Source organism: Lithobates pipiens, unplaced genomic scaffold (genome assembly GCF_037356315.1).
Source record: "Lithobates pipiens isolate NorthernLeopardFrog02 unplaced genomic scaffold, aLitPip1_a1.2 Scaffold_8, whole genome shotgun sequence".
NCBI lineage: Eukaryota > Metazoa > Chordata > Amphibia > Anura > Ranidae > Lithobates > Lithobates pipiens.
In genome coordinates, this window is record NW_027507903.1 from 422,856,611 (window position 1) to 422,882,163 (window position 25,553).

Here is a 25,553-nt window from a genome sequence, read left to right on the forward strand (position 1 = left end):
CTGATTAGAGCCATGGGCTTTAATAGGCTTCAAAATAGGTGAACTGCGAACGGAGGAGAGGACGGGAGATGAGGATGGCAGTAGCTGCATGGGGGACCCCACTCATGGCCTTTACCCGCTGCCCCACCAAGACAGGGTAAGTGGCGGGCAGACAGTGAGCGGGCGGTGGGGATTCACAGTGCCAGCATTTGATGGGCACACCAACAGCATTTGATGTGCACAGTAGCAGCATTTGATGGGCACAATGGCGGCATTTGATGGGTACACTGGCGGCATTTGATGGGCACAGCGGCAGAGCTTGATGGGCACAGTGGCAGAGTTTGATGGGCACAGTAGTGACATTTGATGGTACAGTGGTGGCATTAGATGGTACAGTGGTGGCGTTTGATGGGCACAGTGGCTGTAATTGATGTTTTTTAAATCGGTTCCTTTATATGCAGCCACCCACTCCACCATCGGGCTCGGAGAAAAGAGCCCTGTCCGGAGGTCGGGGGGGGGGGGCCGCCATGGTTTCCTGCATCGGGGCCCTGAAGGTTCTAGTTATGCCACTGGCTGAGTTGTCTGGAGTCTGATTCCATGAGGTTGAAGTACTGGGTCAGGCAGCACGGCAGATTTCACCTCCTTGACATGCTGTTTAGTGTACCAGTGATTTCCCCTCACAGACCAGAGGAGAAGGGAGAAGTTAGTTGTCATTCATTCTATCACTGCCATGAAGCAGAGCTCAGGCTTCAAGTGGCCATCCCCATTCTGTGGCTAGCCACACCCCCCACATCTATCCTTTTTTTCAGCCGCTCGCTGCATTTTTTAAGGGTCAGGGACTTTTTTTTAATGCAAAATGGTGCATTTATGGTTCAATACACTTTAATGGAGAATCTTCAGAAAAGCATGTAGTGATTTTTCTGTGACTTTGCAGCGATGTTACATCAATTTGCATTTTTTAATCTGCCTGGCAACAAACTGGCCAAAAAAACCCCCACAAAACTCATCAAAACCACACAAAAAATGCATTTAAAACACGTGTAAAAAAGAACCTAATAAAGAAATATTATTCACCCATCACATCTAAGTAATCTGCAATATAATAAATGTTTGCTTTTAGGTTTGATATCAATTTAACCATACAGATCATGTAGTACCATCCACTTCCCAGTCCAGAATGCTGGCGTGTGTTCTGATACAGGAAATTACATAGTGGAATTGACACAGTGACCTTTCCTGATGACATTGTGTATACAAAATGCCTAGAGCGAAGTTAACCTCACTGTGTCACTTCTGCTATGTAATTTCTTGGCAGATTACACTCTAAGGATCTTCTGTCTTTACTAGGCTAACGTCAATCCAATTATGGATGTAGATCACTGGTTAAAGCTCTGCACAGTTGATATACTGTTTGGAAGATTGCTTTCACTTCCTGTCCTGGTGACAACAGGAAGTGGTATGAAATCTCAACGCAAATAAAAGCTCATTACCGTGAATGCCCATGCTGGTGATATGTTATTTAGAAGTGTCAAGATTAACCTCTTTCGGGCCTTATAACACATATGTGCAGCCGCAAAAGGATGGACTTTAAAGCATTGCTGGGCAGCCAATATTTCTGTGCTGAGAGAGTGCCACTGCTCACTGTGCACTTCCAGCACAGAGATTGAGCTGTGAAAGACAGCCTAACATACTATATATGATGCTGTGACAAAGTATTTGCCCCCTTTCTGATTTTTTTTTTTTTTTTTTTTCATATTTGTCACACTTAAATGACTCAGATCATCAAACTAATTTTGTATTACACAAAGATAACCCAAGTAAATATAAAATGCAGTTTTATTTATTAAGGCAAACCTACCTGGCTGTATGTGAAAAAGTAATTGCCCCCTAAACCTAATAACTGGTTGTACCACCCTTGGCGGCAGCAACTGCAATCAAGCGTTTGCGATAACTGACAATGAGTCTTTCACATTGCTGTGGAGCAATTTTGGCCCACTCTTCTTTGCAGAATTGTTTTAATTCCGTCACATTGGAGGGTTTTCCACCATGAACAGCCTGTGCAAGGTCATAACACAGCATTTCAATTGGATTTAAGTCCGGGCTTTGACTAGGCCACTCCAAAACCTAAATTTTGCTTTGTTTGAACCATTTAGAGGTGGACTTGCTATTGTGTTTTGGATCACTATCCTGCTGCATAATCCAAGTCAGGGGAGGATCCAGAGTCTAGTCTCGAGAGGGGCACTGCCAGAAAATATTTTTTTTTTTTGCAGGCAATTTATCAGGGAAATGGCTGGTGTTTGCGCTTCAATCATCCTGGCACTATGGTTGTTATGGTGTCAGAATGATAAAAGCACATTATTTCTATTATTACATTGTTATATAAAATGAAATAGTTCAACTCACCATAATGCAGAATCAGTGGGAGCCATGATTGTGTTACTTGCAAGGTTACCTGCCACAAGTTGCAGATTGTCACTTGCCACATCACCTGCCACAAGTTGCAGATTGTCATTTGCCTTTCACCTGCCACAAGTTGCAGATTGTCACTTGCCATATCACCTGCCACAATTTACATATTTTCACTTTCCACATCACCTGCCACACGTTGAGCAATGTCGCTTGCCACGTCACATGTCATCATATGTACATTGTCACTTGCCACATCACCTACCACAAGTTGTGGATTGTCACTTGCCATGTCACCTGCCACACATTTTGGCTTGTCACTTGCCAATTCGCCTGTCATCAAATGTGGATTGTCACTTGCCATGTCACCTGCCACACGTTGTGGATTGTCACTTATCACGTCACCTGCCACATGTTGCAGATTGTCACTTGCCTTTTACCTGCCACAAATTGCAGATTGTCACTTGCCACATCACCTGCCACAATTTACATATTTTCACTTTCCACATCACCTGCCACACGTTGAGCAATGTCGCTTGCCACGTCACATGTCATCATATGTACATTGTCACTTGCCACATCACCTACCACAAGTTGTGGATTGTCACTTGCCATGTCACCTGCCACACATTTTGGCTTGTCCCTTGCCAATTCGCCTGTTATCAAATGTGGATTGTCACTTGCCATGTCACCTGCCACACGTTGTGGATTGTCACTTATCACGTCACCTGCCACATGTTGCAGATTGTCACTTGCCTTTTACCTGCCACAAATTGCAGATTGTCACTTGCCACATCACCTGCCACAATTTACATATTTTCACTTTCCACATCACCTGCCACACGTTGAGTAATGTTGCTTGCCACGTCGCATGTCACCATATGTACATTGTCACTTGCCACGTCACCTGACACAAGTTGTGGATTGTCACTTGCCTCGTCACCTGCCACATATTTTGGATTGTCACTTGCCAAGTCGCCTATCATCAGATGTGGATTGTCACTTGCCACGTCACCTGCTGCACGTTGTGGATTGTCACTTGTCACGTCACCTGCCACATGTTGCGTATTGTCACTTGCCACGTCGCCTGTCACCAGATGCAGATTGTCACTTGCCACGTCCCCTGCTACATGTTGCGGATTTTCACTTGCCACGTCACCTGCCACACTCGGATTGTCACTTCCTGTGTCCCAGAGGGAAGTCAGGCAGCAAAGAGATGATGTAATCTCTCTGCTGCCCGCGGCTGGTTCACAGTGGGAGCGGAACTACAGGGATGCAGAGCGGGCGCCAGGCCATGAGAGATGATATCATCTCTCTGCTCCTCGCCTGGCAGCCCAATGATTGACCAGCTGCCCGCTCACCTGCTGACTGGCCCACTCGCTCACCCACAGAGCCACCCACCTGCTCACCCACCGAGCTCCCTGCCTGCTCACCCACCAAATTGCCCATCTGCTCACTCACCCACCCACCGAGCTACCTGCCCAACGAGCCGCCTGCTCACTCACCCGTCGAGCTCCCGGCCGCTCATTCTCAACAAATTTCTCAGGGGGGGTGGCCTCGTCGCCCCCCTGGACCCGCCCCTGACCCAAATGCACAGATCAAGAACTGATGGCCGGACATTCTCCTTTAGGATTTTCAGCCTTTAGGCATTCTCCTTTAGCATTTTCATCATGTATTTACTCATGTTATCTTTGTGTAATATTAAAATGTGTTTGATGATCTGAATCATTTAACTGTGAGAAATATGCAAAAAAAATTAAATCAACAAGGGGCAAATACTTTTTCACAGCACTGTGTGTGTATGTATATATATATATATATATATATATATATATATATATATATATATATATATATGTATATGTATATATATATATATATATATGTATGTATATATATATATATATATATATATATATATATATATATATATATATATATATGACATAAATACACACAAAATATGACAGCAAAATTCAAATCATGTGAATTTACAAATATGCATATGAATAAATCCTAAGGGCTATTTCAGTTGGGTGAGGTGGTAAAAAACAGTTATTTTACTGCCCTCTGGCTGCCCACCTGAACTGTTAAAATACAGCTGGGCAAAGCTATACACATGCTATTGCATCTTTACCCTTTTGGGTGCAGAATTTTATGTAGTTGCAGTGCAGCCTCGCAATGTAAAATTCAGTACATCAAGTGTGATCAGGTGTGATCAATTTTCAATGATTTGTACCATAGTTTGTAGACTCTATAACTTTCACAAAGACAAAATAATTTACACTAATTTGGGTTATTTTTACCAAAGATATGTAGTAATATGTGGCCAAAATGTATGAAGAAAAATTACTAATTTGCAGCATTTTATAACAGAAACAAAGAAAAATGCATTTTATTTACAAAATGTTTTTTTTTTTTTTTTTCATTTATAGCACAAAAAATAAAAAATAAACTGTTTTGATCAAATACCACCAAAATAAATCTCTATTTGTGTGAAAAAAGGACAAACATTTCATGTGGGTACAGTGTTGCCCAACTTGTCATTCAAAATGCACCAAAAGCTGAAAATTGGTCTGGTTAGGAAGGGGGTTTAATTGCCCAGTTGTCAAGTGGTTCTTTATACTGTAAAGATGAATAACAAAGGAAGGTGGTGGCTTCAGAATCAGCCAATCAGGCACTTGTATTCTTTTAAAAGAACCAGTCACACACACATGTATATATTCAAACAGAATTCCAAGAGTGACGTGTGCAGATGGTCATGTGCAGAGCCATGCGGCAAGCGTCTTGTGAGACACAAAGTGTTTCACAATTTGAACACACTTACATGGCTCTGAACATGATCCTGTGCACATTCCCACTGCTACCAATGATGCAAACCATACTCTATCATGGCTCAGTGGGCCATAATTTTGTATGGTTATGCTATAGTTCTCATGTATGCAGATCTGCTTACTAGGAGCGTTAATGCAGTCACCATAAGGTAAAAAGTCTCTTTGTGAGGCATGCACGAACATCCTTAAAAGAGCAAACAGATCTGCCGTGTCCATGGGAAGGTTTCCGCAGCCAATGGTCTTCCACCAACGTCTGTACGTGTGAATATGCCCGCATGAGCATATTACAGCAAAACTGACACTGGGGGACATCTGACAACATACATTAATAAAAATTTCCACAACACATTGAATTTACTGGATGTTATGTGAAGATCCATGTTGGCGAGATGAAGTGGACACCCTGTGAGCTATCTGTGGGGGTCCAACCACTACGATACTTCCATTAATTATGGGTCAAATTTCATGGTAAGGACTGTAGTATGGCTATACATTGGTGGCAGTGAAGGATGCTTTCACTTGGTGTGCTGACTAGGGATGGGCCGAAACACCTCCCGGTTCGGTTCGCACCAGAACATACCGAAAAGGCAAAAAATTCAGCAGAACACACAAACACCATTAAAGTCTATGGGACACAAACATGAATAATCAAAAGTGCTCATTTTAAAGGCTTATATGCAAGTTATTGTCATAAAAAGTTTTTGGGGACCCGGGTCCTGCCGCAGGGGGCATGTATCAATGCAAAAAAAAGTTTTAAAAACTGCAGTTTTTTCGGGAGCAGTGATTTTAATAATGTTTAAAGTGAAACAATAAAAATGAAATATTTCTTTAAATTTAGTAGCTGGGGGTGTCTATAGTATGCCTGTAAAGTGGCACATTTTTCCCGTGTTTAGAACAATCCCTGCAGAAAATGATATTTCTAAAGGAAAAAAAGTAATCTAAAAGTTTGCAGCTATATTGAATTGTCGGTCCCGCTAATACAGATAAAAGTCATTGAAAAAATGACATGGGATTCCTCTAATCCTTCAGGTCTGGTATGGATTTTAAGGGGAACCCCACGCCAAAATAAAAAAAATGGTGCGGGGGTCCCCCCAAAAATCCATACCAGACCCTTATCCGAGCACACAACCTGGCAGGCTTCAGGAAAAGAGGAGAGGACGAGAGAACACCCCCCCTCCTGAATCGTACAAGGCCACATGCCCTCAACATGGGGAGGGTGCTTTGGGGTAGCCCCCCAAAGCACCTTGTTCTCATGCTGATGGGAAGGGATGAGCCGAAACACCCCCTGCTCGGTTCGCAGCAGAACATGTAAACAGGCAAAAAATGTGTTCAAACACGTGAACACCATTAAAGTCTATGGAACAGAAACATGAAAAATCAAAAGTTCTAATTTTAAGGGTTAATATGCAAGTTATTTTCATAAAAAGTGTTTGGTATCCTGCCCCAGGTGACATGTATCAATGCAAAAAAAAGTTTTAAAAACTGCAGTTTTTTTAATTTTAACCACTTCAATACAGGGCACTTAAACACCTTCCTGCCCAGACCAATTTTGAGCTTTCAGCGCTGTCGCACTTTGAATGACAATTGCACGGTCATGCTACACTGTACCCAAATGAAATTTTTATCATTTTTTTCCCACAAATAGAGCTTTCTTTTGGTGGTATTTGATCACCTCTACGGTTTTTATTTTTTGCGCTACAAATAAAAAAATACCGAAAATTTTGAGTTTCAGTTTCAAAACTTTGTAAATAAGTACGTTTTCTCCTTCACTGATGGGGCTACACTGATGGGCACTGATAAGGCGGCACTGATGGGCACCAATGATGTGGCACCAATGAAGTGGCACTGATGAGGTGGCATTGATGGACACTGATATGTGGCACTGATAGGCGGCACTGATAGGCGGCACGGATGGGCGTTACGGATGGACACTGATAGGTGGCACAAATTGGCACTGATAGCTGTCACGAATTGGCATGGATGGGCGGCACAGATGGGCATGGATGGGCGGCACAGATGGGCATGGATAGGCGGCACAGATGGGCATGGATAGGCGGCACAGATGGGCATGGGTGGGCACTGATAGGCGGCACAGGTGGGCACTGATAGGCGGCACAGGTGGGCACTGATAGGCGGCACAGGTGGGCACTCATAGGCAGCATTGGTGTTATACTGTACTAATGGATGCCAATCAGTGCCAAACAATAATGCATGCAAATCAGTGATGCCCATTGTGGGCACTGATTGGCATCCATTATGGGCACTGATTGGCATCCATTGTGCTGACTGGCATCCCTGGTGGTCTAGGGAGGATTACCTTTTGCTGGGCATCCCTGGTGGTCTGGTGGCGTCCCTGGTGGTCCAGTTTGGGCATCCTCGGGGGGGCTGTTCTGATAATCGATCAGCACAGACCCCCCCCTGTCAGAGGAGCAGCCGATTGGCTCTCCTCTACTCGCGTCTGACAGACGCGAGTGAGGAAAAGCCGATCACTGGCTCTTCCTATTTACACTGTGATCAGCCGTGATTGGACACGGCTGATCACGTGGTAAAGAGTCTCCGTCGGAGACTCTTTACAGAGATCGTAGTTGCCGGGTGTCAGACTGACACCCCGCAACAACGATCACCGCGATGCGCGCCCCCGGGGGCGCGCAGTGCGATCAGGATTATGAAACCACTTTGTCACCGTCAATTGTCTATAGGGCGGGCAGCAAGTGGTTAATAATGCTTAAAGTGAAACAATAACAAGTGAAATATTCCTTTAAATTTCATACCTGGGGGTATTGATAGTATAATTGTAAAATGGCACATTTTTCCCATGTAGAACATTCCCTGCACAAAATGAAATTTCTAAGGCCGCGTACACACGGGCGGACTGTTGGCTCAACTTTGTCCGCTGAACAGTGTTTCAGCGGACAGTCCGCTCGTGTGTGGGGCTTCAGCGGACAGTTTCAGCGGACAGTTTGACGAACAAAGTTTTTCGGAAATTTCGAAAAACTGTCCGCTGAAACTTGGTTTGAGCGAACAGTCCGCCCGTGTGTAGGCCACTTTCGAAATGAGCAAACTGTTCCCGCTCAGAGGAAAGTCCGCTCATTTCGAGCGCGTGTGCAGGTAGGCGGGGCCCGCGACGGAGACGTCGCGGGCTCTGACGCCTGGAATGGACTTAAAGGGGAACCCCAACGCCGAAAAAAATCGGCGTGGGGGTCCCCCCAAAGTCCACAACAGACCCTTGTCCGAGCACGCTACCCGGCTGGCCAGGAAAGGGGGGGCGAGCGAGCGCGCCCCCCCTCCTGAGCCGTACCAGGCCGCGTGCCCTCAACATGGGGGGTGCCTTGGGGAAGGGGGGGCCGCGCGGCCCCCCCACCCCAAAGCACCTTGTCCCCATGTTGATGAGGACAAGGGCCTCTTCCCGACAACCCTGGCCGTTGGTTGTCGGGGTCTGCGGGCGGGGGGCTTATCGGAATCCGGGAGCCCCCTTTAATAAGGGGGCCCCCGGATACCGGCCCCCCACCCTATGTGAATGAGTATGGGGTACAATGTACCCCTACCCATTCACCTGTAAAATAAAAGTACCCAAAAAAAAAACACAACACACGAGATAAAATATTTTATTGCACAGCTCCGGGGGTCTTCCGTCTTCGGGGGTCTTCTCGCCGGACTCCTCCGCTATCTTCTTGTAGCTCTTTTGCTAGCGGAGGAGTCCGACTTTCTTCCTCCCCGCCGCCGGCCTCTTCTCCCGACTTCGGGGGTCTTGTCCCCCTCTTCGGTTCTTCTGCCGGGCCACCGCGCCTTCTTATAGCTCTTTTGCAGGCGGTGGCCCGGTCTTCTGTCGCCGCTGTCGCCGCCGCCTTCCGTTCTTCTTCTTCTTCTTGTTCTTCTTGTTCTTCTCCAGGAGATGTTGACACGTCGCTCTCTCCGGCCGGAATGCCAGAGCCGCGCTGAGCGGCCACTTATATAGTGACAATGGGGCGGTGTCACATGGTATATGTCACATGGGTTGGTCACATGGGTTGATGTCACATGGGGACTATGACATCGTAAGGGGGCGGGGTCACCATGTGACCAACCCATGTGACATATACCATGTGACACCGCCCCATTGTCACTATATAAGTGGCCGCTCAGCGCGGCTCTGGCATTCCGACCGGAGAGAGCGACGTGTCAACATCTCCTGGAGAAGAACAAGAAGAAGAAGAAGAACGGAAGGCGGCGGCGACAGCGGCGACAGAAGACCGGGCCACCGCCTGCAAAAGAGTTATAAGAAGGCGCGGTGGCCCGGCAGAAGAACCGAAGAGGGGGACAAGACCCCCGAAGTCGGGAGAAGAGGCCGGCGGCGGGGAGGAAGAAAGCCGGACTCCTCCGCTAGCAAAAGAGCTACAAGAAGATAGCGGAGGAGTCCGGCGAGAAGACCCCCGAAGACGGAAGACCCCCGGAGCTGTGCAATAAAATATTTTATCTCGTGTGTTGTGTTTTTTTTTTGGGTACTTTTATTTTACAGGTGAATGGGTAGGGGTACATTGTACCCCATACTCATTCACATAGGGTGGGGGGCCGGTATCCGGGGGCCCCCTTATTAAAGGGGGCTCCCGGATTCCGATAAGCCCCCCGCCCGCAGACCCCGACAACCAACGGCCAGGGTTGTTGGGAAGAGGCCCTTGTCCTCATCAACATGGGGACAAGGTGCTTTGGGGTGGGGGGGCCGCGCGGCCCCCCCTTCCCCAAGGCACCCCCCATGTTGAGGGCACGCGGCCTGGTACGGCTCAGGAGGGGGGCGCGCTCGCTCGCCCCCCTTTCCTGGCCGGCCGGGTATCGTGCTCGGACAAGGGTCTGTTGTGGACTTTGGGGGGACCCCCACGCCGATTTTTTTCGGCGTTGGGGTTCCCCTTTAAGTCCATTCCAGGCAGCGGAGCCCGCGACGTCTCCGTCGCGGGCCCCGCCTACCTGCACACGCGCTCGAAATGAGCGGACTGTTGCCTCGTGTGTGGGCGAGTCCGCTCATTTCAAAAGTTGCGCGGACTTAGTACGACGAACAAAGTTTGCCGTATTTGTCCGCTCAAAAAGTGCCGTGTGTGGGCGTGTTCGTTCATTCAAAAGTTTGAGCGGACTGTTTGACGAACTTAGTTTCGGCAGACAGTCCCCGCGTGTGTACGCCGCCTAAAGGAAAAAAAGTAATTTAAAACTATTCGCGGGTATAATGAATTGTTGGGTCACGGCAATACAGATAAAAGTCATTGAAAAAATGGCATGGGGGTCCCCCCCCCCAAAAATCCATACCAGGCTCTTTGGGTCTGAATATTAAAGGGAACCCCCGAACCATCGGGGTTAGGCATCATTAAAATCACTGCTCCCGAAAAAACTGCTGTTTTTAAACCTTTTTTTTGCATTGATACATGTCTCCTGGGGCAGGATCCGTGTCCCCAAACACTTTTTATGACAATAAATTGCAAATAAGCCTTTAAAATTAACACTTTTGATTTTTTCTGTTAATGTCCCATATACTTTAACGGTGCTCTGGCAGCTTTCGAATTTGGCCCGAACACCGCATATTGTTCATATATTGTTCAATGTGCAGAACACCCGAACAACCAAAGTTTGGCCTGAACTTATGTTCGGGCCAAACCATTCGCCAATCCCTAGTACTGACACTGTTAAATGGAGAGAAGTGTTTTTAACTAATGCATGGGGGACTTTGATGGGACTTGGTTTATACAGTATATATAAATCTTTTTTTTTTATGGACGTTGGAATTTAAAGTCACAATAATCAAATTGTTCACATTTCTTAAAGGGACAATAGTTATTATTATTGCAAGTTAGTGTTGCACCTAAAGTGACAGGACTGTACATGTGTGGTGTATAATCATATAGAGCTGTATACCTGAATATCTAATTGTGAGACAACAAAATATAATTTTGGTTTCCCTTTCACATGATTGGGTATTAAACGTGAACACAGTTCCACCTCATTTTGCAACATTCACTTTGCTAAGACCCATAATCTGACTTATAGAGCACTAGTCTAACCAATAACTCCAGGACATTCATTACTTCCACTAACACTGGGGCATGTATTACTCTCAAAAACACCAGGGCATTTATTATTATCAAAGAACAGTACTGTATGTAATGTTGCAGAGGGCTGAATGTCTCCTTATTTCTAATAGGATAACTTATGATAGTCAAGTAATGACATTTTCCATCACTGAATGTCTTATCTGGGACAAATCCCATCTAACCTAAAAGATTTATTTGAATCAGTGCATTATGTAACTGAAGCAATACACCACGCCTTATTGAATAAAGAGCTTTTAATAATCTATGCAGAAAAAAATTCAATTTTATTTTACAGAATTCTGGGCAGTAGTAGATCGATTCAGATCATTTACTTGAATTCATGTGCCTAAACTTTTTTTTGGGGGGGTTTTTGCTCACTTTCAGTCCTAATGACAGAGGTCACTCAGAAAAGCAGAGGAAGTGAAACTTCCTAATAAGGACAAAGACAGTAATGGAAACCTGACTGAGACTATAACTCCACATCTCCCCAAAACTAAAATAAAAAAAAATAAGTGTGGGCTTTAGACTAGAATATTGGTAAGAGGAGAAAGCAGAGTGACAGAGAAATTAGTGCATCACTGTTCTGCATCTCATTTCACTGTCCAATAAGTGGTAGGGGCAGGCCCAGGTCAGACTGGGCTCAGATAAAGTGAATTAAATGATACTGGCCATTAGCCTGGGATACACTTAGCAGCAAAAGCAAAATATTGTGGGGGAAATATTTTAATTTAGGGTAAATATTGCAGGAAAAGTTTGTTCTAACATTTTTTTTTTATTAAGCCCTTTAGCAATATACAAATATACAGAAACCATTGACAGTGAGCCAACAATTTGCATCAAGAGTTAGGAAACTGCCAAGTAAGGGTCACAAAGACGAAATAACAATACTCCAAGTTAATTTCCAAAGGCACTGTCTCCCGCCCCTCCTTCCATTCCCAACATTTTACCTCAACATTAAATACAATCACAACAACAAATGGAAAAAGAGAACTGCAGACTGATAGCCTCCCAGCATCCCTGTATATTAGCCAGATATGTGCCAATTATAGGGTAAGGATAAGGGTCTGATATGTACTTTGGGGGGACCCCCACGCCATTTTTTCGGCGTAGGGCTTCAGCTTTAAGTCCATACCAGGTGACGGGGGCCAGCGACATGTCAATCTCGCCGCCTAAGGCGGCGACATTGACTTCCTCCGCTAGTCCCGGCTACCTGGAGCCGCGTTCAAAATGAACGGACTTTCCTCCGTGTGTGGGCAAGTCCGTTCATTTCAAAAGTACAGCAGACTCCCGCCATAGTCCGATGGACCTAGTCCGCCGGAAAAGTCTGCTTGTGTGTGGGCAGGTCCACTCGTTCAGAAAGTCTGGTGGACCTCCGCTTCAAAGTCCGGCGGTTTGTCCGCCAGGCTAAGTCTGCCGGACAGTCTGATCGTGTGTACGCGGCATTAGAGATAGAGTCCTCAATACCAAGACGTGGAGGTGGGAAAAAAAGTGGGATGGGGGGGTAAGGGAAACTATAACTAATACCCTTACCAGGAAAAGCATACGTAAGGGTCCATAAGATGCCTTTTACAGAGGATAATGGGTCACCTAAGTTGTGACCAGGGGGCTGTATTCCTGACACAACTGGAAATCCTGCCACTGATACTGCTTTCTACCGGAAACATTCCTCCTTATGTTGCAGAGCAGTGGTCAGTGTTTCCACATTGTTGAGTACATTTACCAAATCCACTGGCTCACCGTTGGGGGATCAGGACATCTCCACCTTTCTGAAATACATACCTGTGCTGCATTAAGGAGGTGGATCAGGAGAAATGTCTTGTATCTCCTTCTGGAAAGTGGGTTCAGATGTAGAAGAAATTGGTCTTCTGGGATTTTGGTTAGCTTAAAAATGGGACGTTGGACTTCTCCCCAGAAAAGACATATAAGGTGGTAGGTCCATAAAATGTGCAGCAGGATGCCATTGTCTTGCTGACCTCTTCAGTAAAGTAGCAAAACTGCTGGAATAATTCTATGTAATAGACACTCTGTACCAGAAAATCTAGATTGAATATGGACACTCCCTTTCAGGATGTAATTGAGCATAGTTTTTTCTTAAGAACATAAATAGGTAGGACACTGTTACAAGGTTTGTTAAAATCCTTGAAAAGTATTTAGATTTTCTTAACAAAAGTGAAGTTACTCTTTAAGTACTCTCTGCTGAAAAAACTGATTGTGTTATTCTTACAGGGCATGTCATGTGAGAAAAGGTACTAGTTTCTGTTCAATTCTTTCAATTTTTGGATTTTAGAAAGTACAGAGATGGATTGTGGAAGTGGTTAAATGTGGAACTTCCTTTAAACTGTGTCTATGAAATGATTATTTTAGTAATATGCTTACCTGAAAGAAATGATGTTCATTGAAGTTCTCCACACATATTTTCCAGACTCCCAAGAGAGTTTTTCATGATGTTTTATACAGCTTGCATGGAGAGTCCTGAAACAGAGAAATGTACAAATTCAGTGACCCTACTCAAAGCCAGCTGTTTACTCCTGGCGGACTCATCAGCTTCACTTAAACTGCTGATGCTGCACTCATGCACTGCAAAGAACATGGTGAGTGTAAGCATATTTTTTTATGGTGAAGAAATATACCATGCAAGGTAGACAACACAAACTACTGTTTTGCAGAACTTGGCATTAAATGGACAGACAATTATAAAATGGCAGTAAGAGGCTATAATGAACCTTATTAGCATGGTGTTTGCTAAGAAGTACTAAAGTATACCTGTCATGAAGGCTCCGAAAGTTCCAACATCAATATTACAGTTTGAAATAAAGGCAAATTCATATCAAAATGTAAAATTAAACCTTGAAATGTATACAGGAAACAAAGCAATCATCCTCAGTTCTTATTCAGGCTTTGCTACAGTTCCCTTTGTTACCCCAATCCCTTAATATTCTGGTAATCTAATACCCCTGGACAGTGGCGGCTGGTGCTCAAAACTTTTGGGGGGAGGGGGTGAAAACAAATTGAAAAATTCTGAAAAATACTTTATAAAAAAAACATCAATTGCAACCTCACTGTGCCTATCAAATTCAGCCACTTTGCCCATCAAATACAGCCACTGTGCCATCAAATGCAGCCACTGTGCCCATCAAATACAGCCACTGTGCACATCATATGCAGCCACTGTGCCATCATATGTAGCCACTGTGCCCATTATATGCAGCCATTGTGCCCATCAAATACAGACATTGTGCCCATCAAATGCAGCCACTATGCCCATCATATGCAGCCACTGTGTTCATCATATGCAGCCACTGTACCATCAAATGCAGCCACTGTGCCCATCATATGCAGCCACTGGGCCCAGCAAATACAGACACTGTGCCCATCATATGCAACCACTGTGCCCAGAAAATACAGCCACTGTGCCCATCACATGCAGCCAGGTGCATCCCCCGACTGTCACTTTAACCTAGCCCCCCACGGCCGGTCCAGCAGCACTTAATGCTTGTGTGGTGAGGCTCTGCTTCTCTCCTAGAGTGACCTGACTCTCCTCCACTTCTTCTGTTGTGTCAGGAAGCGTCAACTCCTGTGTCCGCTCGACTCCTCAGGCTCCTCGGCTGTGTCTCCTCTTCTGTAAAATCGTTAGGCATCCAATAGGATCGGCTAATGCTTTGGCCAGTTGGGACACAGGTCTCACTGACCTGCCTCCTGATTGGCAGGGAGGAACATTAATGTGAAAATAGTGAAAATTCATATGCTATGTCACACAACAGGGTGGGATCGGCACGCAGTGCTCTGCGCCTCTAGCTCATTCTATTTAGAAACCTATTAGAACCTCTGGTTCTAATCACATGCTTCAAAATACACACCCCCTGCCATAGTATTTCATGTGTCCAGCATCCTGAAAGGGGCCAAGCACATAAAGTGCGGCAAAGGTGTCAGGGGGGGGCAGCGCCCATGTGCCCACAATGCACAGGCCGCCACTGCCCCTGCATGTGATGCATGTGAGAAGAATTCCTAAACATAACCACTACTGACTCTTAAAGTATGATTTCTGCAGAAAGCATGATGTCAAAATATATACTAAAGAGGTCCTTCAGCCAGGTTTTCCAAATTCAAAGTCAGCTTCTACAAAAACTGATATTCACCTGTCCAGGGATCCAGCTCCGGCCTCACCCGTACCAATTCTTCACCGATCTTTGGTGCCCGGCACTGGCAAGTTAACTGTGGGAGACAGGGTGTGATTCCTTGCACCTTCATAGCCAGCTTCCCACTGCACATACGTGAGACCTGCTGCACGCTGTGAATGGTCTTGCAGCCTCATGGGACCTGTGATGTGTCCCAGAAGGTTGCAGACAGGGAAAAGGTGAAGAGAGGGGCCTTGGCAATTCAAGCAGAAGTGGGAGCAGGTACTCACTCACCAATAAATAGATTAAATAAATTAATACATAAATAAATAATGTGACAATTGAAGGAGGAGGAGAAAGAGTGGAACTTTAAGTATTCTTCCACAGCCACCAAAGTCAAACCTGCCTTGGATAATGTTAGATGCAAAATGGTCTATAATATTTGAAATGTTCCCAAAATATTCATAAATGGAACAAAAATGTGCACTTATTTTGACTACCCATTGCCTTGTTCATACCTTTTAAGTTGTCGGAAATGTAACAAAAGCACAGTGGAAACGTCAAAGTCTAAGGCCCTGTTCACACTGGCATGAAAATCAGGAGTTTGAGGTACATTTTTAACAAGTTGCACGATGATGTACGTCGGCAGAATGGCACGGGCAGGCATATGGGCGTACCTATACGTCCCTGCCTCCCAGCGGGTGGGGGGCCCTAACTGGGCCCCTCGGTGCCAGCGGCGGTTGGAATTCTTTCAGGCCACCCCCTCACGATCGCTCCTGACAAATGACAAGCTTCCTCTGCTTCTGAAATGTAAACAGAAGCAGCGGAAGTGATGTCATCTCTCCTCGTTTCGGTCTTTTCGTTCTGGCTTCCGAGGAGAGAAGACATCAAGTAAGTGCACCAACACTACACTTACAGTAGAACATGCAGGCACACTTATCACCCCCCCCAATCGCTCGCCGATCACCCCCCAATCACTCCCCTGCACCCCCTGTCACAGTGACACCAATAGCAGTTTTTTTTTTTTTTTTTTTTACTGATTACTACATTGGTGTCATTTGTGACTATTATAAGTGGTAGCGCAGTTAGTGTTAGGCCCCTTTAGGTCTAGGGTACCCCCCTAACCACCCTAATAAAGATTTAACCCCTTGATCACCCCCCATCGCCAGTGTCACTAAGCAATCTTTTTTTCTGATTGCAATATTAGTGTCACAGGTGACGCTAGTTAGCCAGGTAAGTATTTAGGTTCGCCGTCAGCTTTTTATACCGTCAGGTATCCCCATATACTACCTAATAAAGGTAAATAATAAAGGTTTAACCCCCTGATTGCTCCCTAGTTAACCCTTTTACCAGTGATGACCGTATAACTGTTTACGGGTGACGCTGGTTAGTTAGTTATTTTTTATAGTGTCAGAGCACCCGCTGTTTATTACCTAATAAAGGTTTAACCCCCTGATCACCTTGCGGGTGATATAAGCTAGGTTTTAGGGTCAGATAGGCTCTGCTTCACCCCAGGCAGCATCAGGTTAGTGCCAGTACCGCTAACACCCACGCACGCAGCATACACCTCCCTTAGTGGTATAGTATCTGAACGGATCGATATCTGATCTGATCAGATCTATGTTAGCGTCCCCAGCAGTTTAGGGTTCCCAAAAATGCAGTGTTAGTAGAATCAACCCAGATACCTGCTAGCACCTGCGTTTTGCCCCTCCGCCCAGCCCACCCAAGTGCAGTATCGATCGATCACTGTCACTTAAAAAACACTAAACACATAATTGCAGCATTCGCAGAGTCAGGCCTGATCCCTGCGATCGCGAACAGTTTATTTGGTAGCTTTTTGATACAGTCACTGACAGTCAGGAGCTTTTTTACCTGTGAGTCTCACTAGTGTACCACTAAATTTAGAGGCCAAAATGGAAAATCTAAGATACACTAGTGAAGAGGCCTACACGTTTCTGAGCATGACAGATAGTGAAGAGGAAGTCTCTCATCTGTCAGATTCAGGCTCAGAATACGATACTGTAGATGACAGCAGCTCCATGACAGATAGCTCTGACGATGGAGTTGTGGTCCCTGCCAAGGTCAGGCGTACCAGACCCCTATCTTCTTCTGCTGTTGAGGTGAAAGAACTGCAGTACTCTCGTATGGAGCAGAGAAGTACTAGTGCCGCTCATCCTTCTGGTGAACTGGCAAGCACCAATGGTCTAGTACACCCTGGTCATAGTCAAACCAACATTTGTGACGTAGCGAGTCCCATAGGTGCAGTTCAAGCTGGAGAGGTGGCAAGTTCCCCAGTCCTCCCATGCCAGAGATTGAAAACCAATTACGGTTTCCGAATTTAAGACCTTTTTGGGCCTATCCCTCTTCATGGCCATAACCAAAGAGTTGCGGTCATATTGGTCCACTGACCCAATTTGCCATATGCCAGTGTTCTCTGCTTCCATGGCCAGGGCACGATACGAGCAGATCTTGCGGTTCATGCACTTCAACAACAATGAAATCTGTCATCCTCATGGAGACCCTGGATACGATGGGCTCTACAAAATTCAGCCCCTTGTAAACCCCTTCAACCAATGTTTTGCAGACTTATTTACTTCCCATCAAGTTGTCTGTGTTGATGAGTCCCTGATTAAGTTTTCTGGCCACTTGTCATTCAAACAGTATCTTCTCAGCAAGCATGCCAGATAAGGGGTCAAGATGTGTAAGATCTGTGACAGGGCCACAGGCTATAGATGTAGTTTTATGGTTTATGAAGGAAGAGATGGTCACGTAGAGCCGAAAAACTGCCCTGACTACATAGGAACCTCTGGCAAGATTGTGTGGGACTTGGTGTCACCCTTATTAGGAAAGGGGTACCACTTGTACGTGGACAATTATTACACAAGCGTGACACTTTTTAGTCACTTGTTTGATCATCAGATTGGAGCATGTGGCACCGTGCGATCTAATCACCGGGGCTTTCCCCAGTGGCTTGTAGATTCCCGTCTTAGGCTGGGGGAGAGAGCCTGCTTGAAGTGTAATAACTAGCCCGCTATGAAGTGGAGGCATAATAAGAATGTTTTCGTTCTTACCTCCCTTCATGCAGACATGACGTTCCAAATTACTATGGCGACTGGTGTTGTGGAGAAACCCCTCTGTGTCCACGAATATAACAAAAATATGGGAGGGGTGGACCTCAACGACCAGTTGTTGGCGCCGTACCTAGTTGCCATAAGGCCAGATGCTGGTACAAGAAAGTGTCTGTTTATTTATTTCAATTGGCTTTGCTGAACGCTCATGTGCTATACAGAGCTTTAGGACAGACTGGATCCTTCCTTAAATTCCAGGAAGAGATCGTCAGAGCCCTTCTGTTTCCAGACGGTGCTCCACCTCACCTTCCCAATCCAAATGCACAAAAAAAAAAAAAAAAAAAAAAAATAGTTTTATTGTTTTCTCTCTCTCTCTCTCTCTCTCTCTCTCTCTCTATTCTCTCTCTATTCTCTCTCTATTGTTCTGCTCTTTTTTACTGTATTCTATTCTGCAATGTTTTATTGTTATTATTTTTTATCATATTTGCTTTTCAGGTATGTAATTTTTTTTATACTTTACTGTTTACTATGTTTTATTGTTAACCATTTTTTGTTTTCAGGTATGCCATTCAGCTGCAGCGCAGATTTATTTATCTTGACAGCAACAGCGTTTGCTCCCACGATACATAAAGCCACGACTCCAGCGCTGTCGGAGGTGATTTCATCACCACAGTTAAAAAAAAGAGCATATATGCCGAAGCATAGGGCAGTAGGGGTGGAGGAGCAATCCTAACTTTTGGGGCAGATGCCCCATGCTTCGGCACATATATATATTTTAGGTATAGGTTGCGTTAAAATTTTTTTTAATTTTTACTATTTTTTTTTTGTATTTGCTTTGCAGGTATGGTATGTTTTACTGTTATTGTCATGATCGTCCTGGCGTCCCAGTCGCACATGGCAGAATTACCCACAGAAACCTGTTGTCGAGAACCCGTCGTTCCCCTTTGACGCGCATTAGCGCGAACGGACGCACTCGGGTGCGCGTCGGCACGAACGAGCGCACACGTGCGCGCGGGGTCACGAACGGGCGCACGCCCACTCGCGGGGGCACGCTGACTCGTCGTGCGACCGTTTTGGCACCCTAAAGGCTTCTTAAGGTCTCTGCTCCATTCCCTTCTTGCTGTCCAGTCTACAGCGTGTTCGGAGATTCTGCTATTCTGTTACCTGTTACCCGTTGCCTAGATTCCTGTGACCCGGCTTGTTCTTGACCACGATCCGTTGCTGCCTGCCTTCGACTACCTGCCTGTCTGACCACGTCTCTGCCTCGTCCCCTTGTACTGTGTTGACCGCCTGCTGCCGACCCGGCCTGTACCCGACTCTGCTGTTCCTGCCAATCCGTTCGGATTTCCTGTGCCTGCTGTCTCCGCTGACGATCGTCTGCTTGCCAGTCTATCCGCTTGTGCCTGCCGTCACCAGCCGATCGTCATCAGCCTTATCTACCTGCTGTCTGTGTGCTGCTGACTATCCAGACCTGCCTCTACCTGCCAGGCACTTGTGCCCTCTGAACTTTTGAATCCCTGTTACCACCTCCAGGGGTTCTTGAGCCAGGGGATACGAGGGGCCGCTCCCTGCATTCCGGGCTCGCCTACTAGGTACGTGACAGTTATACTGTAATGTTACTTTATCAGGTACCTTAGCAGGTATGCCATTTGGCTGCAGCATGGATTTATTTATCTTGACAGCAACAGCGTTTGCTCCCGCGATACATTAAGCCATGACTCCAGCACTATTGAAGGTGATTTCACCACCACGGTTAAAAAAAGAGCATATATGCCGAAGCATGGGGGTAGCAGAGGTGGAGGAGCAATTTGCTCCTAACTTTTGGGGTGGATGCCTCTATGCTTCGGCCTATATTTTTTTAGGCCATTCAGCTGCAGCACTGATTTATTTATCTTGACAGCAACAGTGTTTGCTCCCACGATACATAAATTTGTGACTCCAGCGTTGTCAGAGGTGATTTCACCACCACAGTTAAAAACAAAATGGTGGATGAAGGGAAGTATTGTAATGGTGGGCATACCCACCGATCAATCCCTTTTTTTCATTCAGCCCACAGGCTGCATGAAAAAAAAAGATTACAATATATGCCCAACAAGGACCAGCAACGTACTGGTATGTTGCTAGGACTTTGAGTGATTATACCAGAATGATGCCTGTGGGTTTAGGTATCATCTTGGTATCATTCTTTTCAGCCAGTGGTGGTTTTCATGTAAAAGCAAACCTAGTGGCTAATTAGCCTCTAGACTCCTTTTACAAGCAGTGGAAGGGAATATCCCCCGCCCCACAGTCTTCCATGATTTTCTCTGGCTCTCCTGTCCCAACAGGGAACCTGAGAATGCAGCCAGTGGTTCCGCTAGCTGACCATAGAGCTGATCAGAGACCAGAATGGCTCCAATCATCTCTATGGCCTAAGAAACTGGAAGCTACGAGCATTTCATGACTTAGATATAAACAGCGCCATTGGGAATTTGGGAAAGCATTTTATCACACTGATCTTGGTGTGGTCAGATGCTTTGAGGGCAAAGCAGAGATATAGGGTCTAATAGACCCCATTTTTTTTCAAAAAAGAGTACCTGTCACTACCTATTGCTATCATAGGGGATATTTACTTTCCCTGAGATAACAATAAAAATTATCAGAAAATATATATATATAAATGAAAGGAACAGTTTAAAAATAAAATAAAAAATAAAAATAAATAATAAAACCCCCCACCCCTGACCCCCATTGCGCAAAGGCGAACGCAAGCGTCGGTCTGGCATCATATGTGAACAGCAATTGCACCATGCATGTGAGGTATCACCGTAAAGGTCAGATCGAGCTCAGTAATTTTATCAGTAGACCTCCTCCATAAATCTAAAGTGGTTACGCATTTAAAGACTTTTAAAAATGTATGTAGTTTGTCGCCACTGCACGTTTTTGCGCAACTTTAAAACATGCCGTGTTTGGTATCCATGTACTCGGCCTAAGATCATCTTTTTTATGTCATCAAACATTTGGGCAATATAGTGTGTTTTAGTGCATTAAAATTAAAAAGTGTGCGCAATTACAAACCATGTGGAAAAAAAATGAAGCACCCACCATTTTAATCTGTAGGGCCTTTGCTTTAAAAAATATATAATGTTTTGGGGTTCAAAGTAATTTTCTTGCAAAAAAATAATTTTTTCATGTAAACAAAAAGTGTCAGAAGGGGCTTTGTCTTTAAGTAGTTAGAGTGGGTGATTTGTGACATAAGCTTCTAAATGTTGTGCATAAAGTGCCAGGACAGTTCAAAACCCTTCCAAATGACCCCATTTTGGAAAGTAGATACCCCAAGCTATTTGCTGAGAGGCATGTCAATGGAATATTATATTTTGACACAAGTTGCGGGAAAAAGACAATGTTGTTTTTTGCACAAAGTTGTCACTAAATGATATATTGCTCAAACATGCCATGGGCATATGTGAAATTACTTATAATGTTATTATAGGGCTTATGGCGCTACCTATACCAGAATGACTAATTTATCTATAATATAATACCCAGGTTATATTTCCCAGTGCTCATGCCAGTGTATAAATAATGGAATTAGCTTATCCCCACACCATGTTACCAGTCATATATGCACTGTACTATTGTAAAGGAGATAGCAACCCAAAAAAGAAAAAAAGGAAGGGGAAGGAGGCTCAAATCAATATCTTATATGAAGACAGAATCCCTAACAAAAGGCTCCTTTAATGCTAATGTGTGCTCACTTCCCACCTACCCCCTTTATGTACACCCCTCTGTGGTGCGCCCAAAATGTATTGTACCCTAGGTGGGTAATGGGCATAAACTAAATAAGTATTCCTTCAAATATAAGTGGTGAAATGTGAAAAATAAAAAATAATGAAAATAGAAGATCCCAATAAACAAATAACTATACGTGTTTAGTGTATCCTTCTTACAGGAAGGATCTAGGTAATGTCCACATGAACGTTCTATTATATCTGATGTAGTACAAACTCCAGATCCTTATCTCACAGATACTATAGAATCCAACGCCATTAGAAAATATTATAAACTAATAAAGTGTCCTCAAGGTGCAAATAGTGCTCAAATGCAATACATGCAAAATAACTTGATGCAGCAAAAAACCATCAAAAAAATATACACTAGACCCATGCAAAAAAATATAAAAGCTACGGTGAAGAAAAAAACGATAATTGCAACAATATTTTAGACCGTACAGACAACCATATTAGGTTGTCTATACTAAACAGAAATCCACAATAATCAGGAGCAAAGATTATGAAGTTTACTAAAATATACAACAGTAATGTCCCAAAAAGCAACCTAAACATATTCTGCTTCCTAATATGTGAAATTACACCCCAAAACACATTCAGTTGGTTCTCCTGAGTACGGGGATACCACTTGTACTAGTCCTGTATGCAACTAGACTTTTTGGGAGCCTAGTCTCGTATGGGACCCCGAAAACCAAGCACCGCCTTCAGGATTTCTAAGAGCGTAAATTTTTGATTTCACTCTTCACTACCTATCACAGTTTTGGAGGACATGGAATGCATTGATTGGATTTCAGGGCCCGTACGCTGCTAGACTCCCAAAAAGTCCCACACATGTGGTATCCCCGTACTCGGGAAAAGCAGCAGAATGTATTTTGGGGTGTAATTACACATATGCCCATGGCATGTTTGAGCAATATATCATTTTATTATTATTATACATGATTCATATAGCGCGAACAGTTTACGCAGTGCTTTACAATGTATAAGGGGGACAACACAATTACAGTACAATACAAAAGGTACAGGAGGGTCCTGCTCATAGAGCTTACAGTCTAAAGTGAGGGGGTGGTGGTACAAAAGGTAATAGCTGCAGAGGATGATTTGATGGGGGTGGCTCCCCATCAAATCGCAGCTAGGCTCCCAAAAAGTCCCACACATGTGGTATCCCCATACCAGATGTGTATTTTGGGGTGCAATTCCACATATAACCATGGCTTGTGTGAGAAATAAATCATTTAGTGACAACTTTTTGCAAAAATATAATTTTTTTGTCATTATTCAATCACTTGGGACAAAAAAATAATATATTCAATGGGCTCAACATGCCTCTAAGCAATTTCCTTAAGGTGTCTTCTTTCCAAAATGGGGTCATGGGGGGGTGTGTGCTGTACTGCCCTGGTATTTTAGCACCTCAAGAAATGAAATAGGCAGTCATAAACTAAAAGCTGTGTAAATTCCCAAAAACGTACCCTAGTTTGTAGACGCTATAACTTTTGCGCAAACCAATAAATATATGCTTATTGACGTTTTTTTTTACCAAAGACATGTGGCTGAATACATTTTGGCCTAAATGTATAACTAAAATTGAGTTTATTGGATTTTTATTATAACAAAAAGTAGAAAATATAATTTTTTTCCACATTTTTGGTATTTTTCTGTTTATATCTCAAAAAATAGAAATCACAGAGGCAATCAAATACCATCAAAAGAAAGCGCTATTTGTGGGGAAAAAAAGACGCAAATTTCGTTAGGGTACAACATTGCATGACCGCACAATTACCAGTTAAAGCAGCACAGTGTCAAATTGTAAAAAGTCCTCTGGTCTTTGGCCAGCCAAATGGTCCAGGGCTTAAAGCGGAGGTCCACCCTAAAGTGGAGCTTCCGCTCATTGGAACCCTCCCCCCCTCCGGCGCCACGATTGGCACCTTTCAGGGGGGATGAGGGTGCAGGTACAGTACAGGTATCTGCACCCACTTCCAGCATAGATATCTGCAGAATATACGCCCCTTTCCGCAGATATCTACGCCCCTTTCCAAAGGTCCCCCGCTGTCTGCTGGGAAACACACGGATCCCAGGAACCATCCTTATTGCTCAGCGCGACTCACGCATGCGCAGTAGGGAACCGGAAAATGAAGCCGCAAGGCTCCACTTCCTGATTCCCATAGCCAAGATGGTGGCGGCAGCACCCGAGAGACGATCGAGAGATCGGCTTCGGGTGCCAACATCGCGGGCACGCTGGGCGGGTAAGTGTCATTATTTTAAAAGTCAGAAGCTGCAGTATTTGTAGCTGCTGGCTTTAAAAAAAAAAAAACGGCAGACTCCTGCTTTAACCACTTGCCGACCGCCTAACGCCGATGTACGTCATCAGAATGGCACGGGCAGGCATAAGCACGTAGATGTACGTGATTTGCCTCCCGCGGGTCGGGGGCCCGATCGGGCCCCCGCCCGGTGCCTGCGGCGGTCGGTTTTCGTTCGGGAGCGATCCCGGACGAGGGGACGGCCATTCATTCATGGCCACCCCCTCGCGATCGCTCCCGACGAATGGAAATCCCCGGTGACATCACTTCCTCTCCTGTAATGTAAACACAGGAGAGGAAGTGATGTATTCTCTCCTCCGTGTCGGTATTTTTCGTTCCGACACGGAGGAGAGCGGATCAGTGAGTTGCACCAACACATCCCACACACAGTAGAACATGCCAGGCACACTCACACCCCCCCTTTACCCCCCGATCACCCCCCCAATTACCCCTGCCCCCCAGTCACAGTGACACCAATGTCATTTTTTTTTTTTTTTTTTTTTTTTTTGCATTGGTGTCATTTGTGACTGTAATAACTGTTAGGGCAGTTAGGGTTAGCCCCCTTTAGTTCTAATGTACCCCCCTAACCCCCCCAATAAAGGTTTAACCCCGTGATCACCCCCCGTCGCCAGTGTCACTAAGGCTGGGTTCACATTGCAGCGGTTTATGAGAACGAATGTGATTCGCACCGCACTGCAGTGCAAATCACATCCGATCTCTGTGCGATTCGAGTTCAGCCATTCGCCGCACCCGCCGCACCCGCCACACCCGCCGCACCCGCCGCAAATTCGCACGGGACCCTTTTTTTGGCCCGCAGCAGAATCGGATCGCATGGGTGTTCACACCATGCGATCCGAGTTTGCAGATCGCACTGCGATATGCGAACTGATCTGGGGGTGTCAGTAACATTTCACTGACACTCCCAGCAGTTCGCATAGGGCAGTGTGAACTGCCGCCGGGAGGCATGCGATGCGGGAACCCGCCGCGGATTCGCGGCGTTTCCGCATCGCTCCAGTGTGAACCCAGCCTAATAAGCG

At 45.2% G+C, this 25,553-nt stretch overlaps 1 long non-coding RNA gene across 1 annotated transcript in view; it reads right to left on the minus strand.

The window, feature by feature from the left end:
- Positions 1–25,553, minus strand: part of LOC143963051 (uncharacterized) — a 96,282-nt gene that overhangs the window by 19,736 nt on the left and 50,993 nt on the right. The window contains exon 2 of the long non-coding RNA XR_013270867.1: positions 13,646–13,741. This is a non-coding gene — a long non-coding RNA (uncharacterized LOC143963051). The remainder of the gene's footprint in view (positions 1–13,645; positions 13,742–25,553) is intronic.